Below are 6,507 nucleotides of genomic sequence, written 5' to 3'. Positions count from 1 at the left end.
GTTGGAATTTTTCCGCGTAGAATACTGTTTCCAACCGTTAGTTAGTAAGAGATAGAAGGGTGTGACGTCTCAGGGTCAGAACTGTTAGCTCCCTATAGTTTAACCACAAAAATGTGTCTATCTGGAAGCACTTGCAAGTTAATTTAATAAACTTAAAATATAAACACTTAATAGATGGTAATATCATAAACTTGCTAAGTTACAGAAGTTTCCCTGATACACTCTCTAGAGACTACGGTATAAACTTCGTTTGGTTTACAAATCAAATATCTCTTACGTTAAAAATGTGTTTAGTTTAAATTAGATTTTAGACTTTTCGACGAGTAGAATCCCTAAAATAATTTTGTAAACCTTCTAATGCTAAAAACGCGACATAGTTTACTGCTAATCTACCATTCGTGAATTTCCCGCCAAGAGTTTACATTTCAGAGGCGCTGCGTGTTAGTTTACCTCTCGTATACGAGCGCTACCATGGAAACGGCCCACCCCCAACAGGAGAGGCGAGAGTAACGCGCCCGCCGCTAGAGATACTAGGTTTAGGCAACATAACTGGACTTAAGTAGTAAGTCTAGACAGCCGAGAGCGTAAAGGCGTCAATCCGTGGAGTGCAAACTCTGTGAGATGATGCGGGTTCGATACCCGGTCGAGGCGGAAAATAATTTCATAAATAAATAAAGTACGTTGCATAGAGTATAGATGTCACTGAAATTCATATTTCTAGCGAGAAATTTGAATTGAAAGTAACTTTATTTATGATGGATTCTCTCAGGTTACACCAAAAATTGGGGGAGAAGAGGGGGAGAGAAGACGCCCAGCCGCAAGGGGTAATTGCAATGCTTCCGCAGTCTATAGACAGCGAAAGCAAAAAGACCTGAGCACCCTTCACATGGCCACGTTGGACCTTCTTTAATACTTTCAAAATAAGTCCTCTCTATAAACAAAGGATTTGTCCTCCTTTCAGCCATAGACAATCTATTTCTAGAACGCTCTGGGTTTCTAACATTTACATTTTCACGCCTGGCAGCCTTACTCAACTGATTTTTAACACGTTCAGTTTCAACGTACTCTAAATCTTGACGTTTATTAGCCATAGCCAACTGATTTTTATCACGTTCAGTTTCAACGTACTCTAAATCTTGCCGTTTATTAGCCATACTTAACTGGTTCTTAACTCTTTCGCTTGCTCTATACCATTCATCCAGCCTTTTAACTCTCTTGGTCAGTATACCAACTTGGTGTTCCCTTTCACGATATTACTCATTCTCCCGCTTTTTGGCCATTGATCGCGCCTCTTTCATTCTATACTCTTCATTCTGTCTCAAAATTCCATGAGACGTACAAGGTAATTGTTCATCGTTCTCTACCATTGTCGAACTATTAGCATTATTACTAACTAAATTCATAGGTTCATCGTCAGTAACCAGCTCTGGGTTTACAAAAGAGCGATCTGAACCAGAACTACCGTGGCCGACTGGCGACGCCATAGATCTCTCAAACATATTAGGACTGGACGTTCTAGCACCGCTACCTTCACCCTTAGCTTTTTCTGAGCTGCTAAAACTCGTCTCCTTTCATTTTCTCTCTTTTTAAACTCTGGATCCGACCTTTTTGCCCTCATCCTTTCCCTAGCTTTACGCTTTCGCATTTCCTCCTTACTCTCAACATTATCTTCCTCCATTTTACATACAAAAAGTCAAATACTCACAAAAAGAAGCGGCAAAAACCTGCTGGCTCTTTACAACCACTTAATTTCACTTACTCTCCAACTTCCAACAACAATAATATACCGGTAGTTTAATTGACAACCTACTAGCATAGAAATTCTCATAAAGAATGGCTTTCGCGGACTAAAAAGGTCAATTTTCAACTAGACTTAGATTAAAAATATAATTTTTGTGATTTTTTTTTTCGAACTGTTATCTAAAGCTAGATGGTTTTAGGTCAAACAAACAAGGAGTGTAAACACAATAGTGGAAGCTTTAGTCTTATTCAAAACATAAATATCAATTTCAATCTCTACAATTTGCTTAAAAATATCTTTTTTAACCCTGCCCAACAAGTTCGGATTTTTCTAAAGCAAGTGTTCAGAATCAAAGCTCATAAAATATTTTTTAACAAAGAATAAATCTTTAATATTCTTATTAATAATAAATCAAGAGGATTAAAAAATGTCAGTTTAATTTAAGCTTTTATCATGATTACACTCTACAGCTACACTACTCTTACACAAACAAGGAGTATAAACCCATTAGTGGAAACAGTATTTTTATTGAAATATGAAACAATCCCGCTTATGTTTATCATCTCTGGACATTGGTAAAAATTCACTCCATTACTCCTAGGTATGCACAGGATTTTAGTCCTTTATAACTCAAATTCGTCTGATTATGTTTTAAAAAAATTTTTCCTTATCATTGTGGTGCTTCGCGACGGTAAAATATTTAAATACGCCACTAATAAAGTATATAGTTTCAACTTCTCAATTCTTTAAGAAAAGAAATTGAAAACACCCAAGGAGTATGAACAGAGGTGTGGAAGTTTCAAAGGTGGCCGCGAATTGAAAACCTCTTTCTAATTGTGTACCAACAACGCGAATGAGGCCAAAATAGGGAAACACACACAGACACACACGATCGTTACAGAACCTCTCCGTGACATACGTCACTCGGAGAGGTAAAAATCATGGTTTTTTTATTGGGGAAGCCGTTACTCTTGAGAGGTTTCACAAAACCTACGCAACTATTTGTACTTTGGTCGTAATCAATTCTTTCACAAATCCGCGTCCCATCTTCACTTATAGAGACACATTTGTGTGACACATGGTACCGCTTAATATGGTCCAATAATGCTTTTACTCTAATTTCGCCTTTTAATCGATATGCGATCTTCGAATAAGTATCGCCTGACCTGTCGAAGCCAAGGTAAAGAAGATGCCATGTTCTAAGACATAAATGAGTAAGCTAGTAATGCCGCTAAAATAAAAAAGCGCAACGCTAAATCTCTTTACACATTCCGAATGTCTTTTAGTTGTTGAGTGGCGATTTTCCCAAAGATGTTTTAGAAAACCACCAGCACCGTCCACCGATGTTGAAGTTTTATCATGCTCATTTAGCTGAATTCTCATATTGACCCGAATGTTGGAGAAAAGAGTTTCGTTTTCTCTAATCACGTTACCAATTTGTTCAATAGTAGTAATAAAATCCAAACTTTTAGATTGTGACGGATCTTTGCTTACCTTCATAAGCTTTCTTTCCTTTCGTTCAAGTCTAGTATAGTTATAGGTGTTAGATGTCAATTTAGAAGTGAATGCAAAGTCTGTAGAAGTTTCACAACTAGCAGATTCCCGCTCCCTCCTCAAGGATTTTCATGGAAGGGAGGTGTTCTAAAAATCCTTGTCGCCGATGTGATTTGTGACTTTGTTAGTCGAAGCACCAATAGTGGTTAACGTTTTCCTTTCTGTGGACTCGGTTATTGCTGTCGAATCATCAGAATTGGTTTGACTACAAATGGATTCTAATTCAATTTCTTGAGTGTCATCCTCTTCATTAATAGTTGTTGTAGTTTACACCTTCCTGCAAATTCGATATTTTTGGATTTTATTTCCCTTTTTTGTAGCGATTAATTTGGCAACGAATTGTAGTGCTGGCGGTCCGGTGTAAGGCGAAGTGGGTGCTGGCGATCCCGTGGCAGGAGAAGGGGGTGCTGGCGGTCCGGTGTAAGGCGAAGTGGGTGCTGGTGGTCCGGTGGCAGGTGAAGAGAATGTTGTCGATCAGGTGGCAAGCGAAGTGGGTTCTGGCGATCCGGTGGGAAGCGAAGTGGGTGCTGGTGATCCGGTGGCAGGCGAGGTGGGTGCTGGCGATCCGGTGTAAGGCGAAATAAGTGCTGGCGGTCCGGTGTAAGGCGAAATAAGTGCTGGCAGTCCGGTGTAAGGCGAAATAAGTGCTGGCGGTCCGGTGTAAGGGGAAGTGGGTGCTGTGCCTTTTTAAGGTAGAGAGAGTGGTAATGTCTTGATTGAAATTTGTGCCTATTTGATCTCATATTTTTAGAGTAAAATTGACAGGCTAATAGTGACTATTTTAGTTTAACAACTTCACTCAGGCTTGGTTATTCGTTTCAGGATTTATCGAAGGAAGAAATATATTTAACTTAAGTCCAAATAGTTTTAATATATTAGTAAGCAGGATATTAGCTTCCATCTCATTCTCGTTAACATTTATATCTAAATTTAATAGCAATTAATAAAAGTGCAATACAATTATTTTTAGAAAGAAAATTACAGGCCATCCTTTTAATGCTACCGACTGTTTTTAAGGATGACATTAATTTTTGGTTTCTATCGGAGTAAATGTATATTTAAGTTAGTCGAATTTGGGCGAGATATATTTTCTTTCTGTTTTTTAATTTATTTACATTTTTCTTGAGGGGTGATAGGGTCGGGAAATTCCCTTCTTATTTTGATCCCTACTGGCCAATTTTTCTTCTTTCGTAGAGCTAATTCCTGGTCTCTTGTGCATTCTAGCTTGAAAACCCTAATAAATCGACCTGATTCTACTGATTTAATTGTAGTCCTAGTTATTTGCAGCTCTTCTAGACGATCTTGTAGTTCTTATTCTCTTTTTAACCACTACAGCGTTAAATTGATAGTTTTTATTGTTCGAGCAAGGATGATGGCCAGTTTTTTTATTGAAAAGTCGCTCACCCTTCCATAGCTATATTTGACAAATAGTTTTTCTGTTTATCTAAACAACGCTGTTTTTGGCTGTTTTGAACTGTTATAAACACATGAAAACTCAATTTTTAGATCCTCAAATTTAAAGCGCTGCACAAAATTTGGAACGTACTCCACGCACGCTCTTTCCCCAAGGTGGTTAATTCCAGGCTTTAATATTCCCGAAATTCGCGCGATTCTACATGCTGTCGATCCGGTGGCAGGCGAAGTGAGTGTTGGCGATCCGGTGGCAGGCGGAGTGGGTGTTGGCGATCCGGTGGCAGGCGGAGTGGGTGTTGGCGATCCGGTGGCAGGTAGGAGGGTGCTGGCGATCGGGTGGCATGTGAGGAGGGTGCTGGCGATCGGGTGGCAGGCGAAGTGGGTGCTGGCGATCCGGTGGCAGGCGAAGTGGGTGTTGGCGATCCGGTGGCAGGCGAAGTGGGTGTTGGCGATGGTGGCAGGCGAAGTGGGTGTTGGCGATCCGGTGGCAGGCGGAGTGGGTGTTGGCGATCCGGTGGCAGGCGGAGAGGGTGCTGGCGATCCGGTGGCAGGCGGAGAGGGTGCCGGCGATCCGGTGGCAGGCGTTGTGGGTGCTGGCCATCCGGTGGCAGGCGGAGAGGGTGCTGGCGATCCGGTGGCAGGCGTTGTGGGTGCTGGCCATCCTGTGGCAGGCGGAGAGGGTGCTGGCGATCCGGTGGCAGGCGTTGTGGGTGCTGGCCATCCGGTGGCAGGCGTAGTGGGTGCTGGCGATCCGGTGGCAGGTGAGGAGAATGCTGGCGATCCGGTAGAAGGCGAAGTGGGTGCTGGCGATCCGGTAGAAGGCGAAGTGGGTGCTGGCGATCCGGTAGCAGGCGTAGTGGGTGCTGGCGATCCGGTAGCAGGCGTAGTGGGTGCTGGCGATCCGGTAGCAGGCGTACTGGGTGCTGGCGATCCGGTAGCAGGCGTAGTGGGTGCTGGCGATCCGGTGGCAGGCGAGTGGGTGCTGGCGATCCGGTGGCAGGCGAAGTGGGTGCCTGGTTGGTGGACGGATCATCGGACAACTTCAAATTAATTGCTTTAGTTGGAGATTGGTGGAAAAAGGTCACCCAGGAATTTAGCTTCACCACCAACGCCGAAGCCTGTTCACAAGTTGACAGTGAATTAATTATTTATCACTTGCATTAGCGATGAGAGGAAACATCGCTTCCTTTTCCACACGCCAGGTACATCGAGTTCCAAGGTTTCCTTTTCTGCTTGTGGAACAGTCGCTATTGAGATTATGACTATACCAAATTCATCATAAAAATTTCTTAACTTACAAAAAGCTTACCAAGAACGACCTGGTTTTTCCTGCTTCGATAGAACCATGTCTCTGACAACAGAACCGACATATTTAACTCCGAAATTAAATTTGCCGCTTTCTCCAAGATGACGAATGAAATCTTTGAAAATTTATAACGTCATGGAATGTTTCAAAAAAATGTGGGAGCTGCATACAGTTTGACATTGGATATCGGCTTCAGCTAGAATTTCTTTTAGTTTTCGAAACGTTTCTCTAGTATTGTCCCCAGGAACGAAACCCATCAAAAACTGGTGGAGCTGGTATTTTTGGTCAACGCCGTGACACGAAACTCGAACCATGGGTGTCGGGTTTTCGTATTCGACCAAGGATAAACCAATATCCATTTGGCTTCGAAAAATCTGTAAAAATAATAAATAAATGGTTAATTAAACGTGAAGATAGGACACCAAAATTTATTTCTTAATAACCTTGAGTTTTGATGGTACTTTTCTTACTGCCACATCCACAAACTCTATCA

This window comes from Phalangium opilio, unplaced genomic scaffold (assembly GCF_054372755.1).
Source record: "Phalangium opilio isolate 3A_F unplaced genomic scaffold, DU_Popi_V2 ptg000088l_1, whole genome shotgun sequence".
NCBI lineage: Eukaryota > Metazoa > Arthropoda > Arachnida > Opiliones > Phalangiidae > Phalangium > Phalangium opilio.
This window is presented reverse-complemented; position numbering follows the sequence as displayed.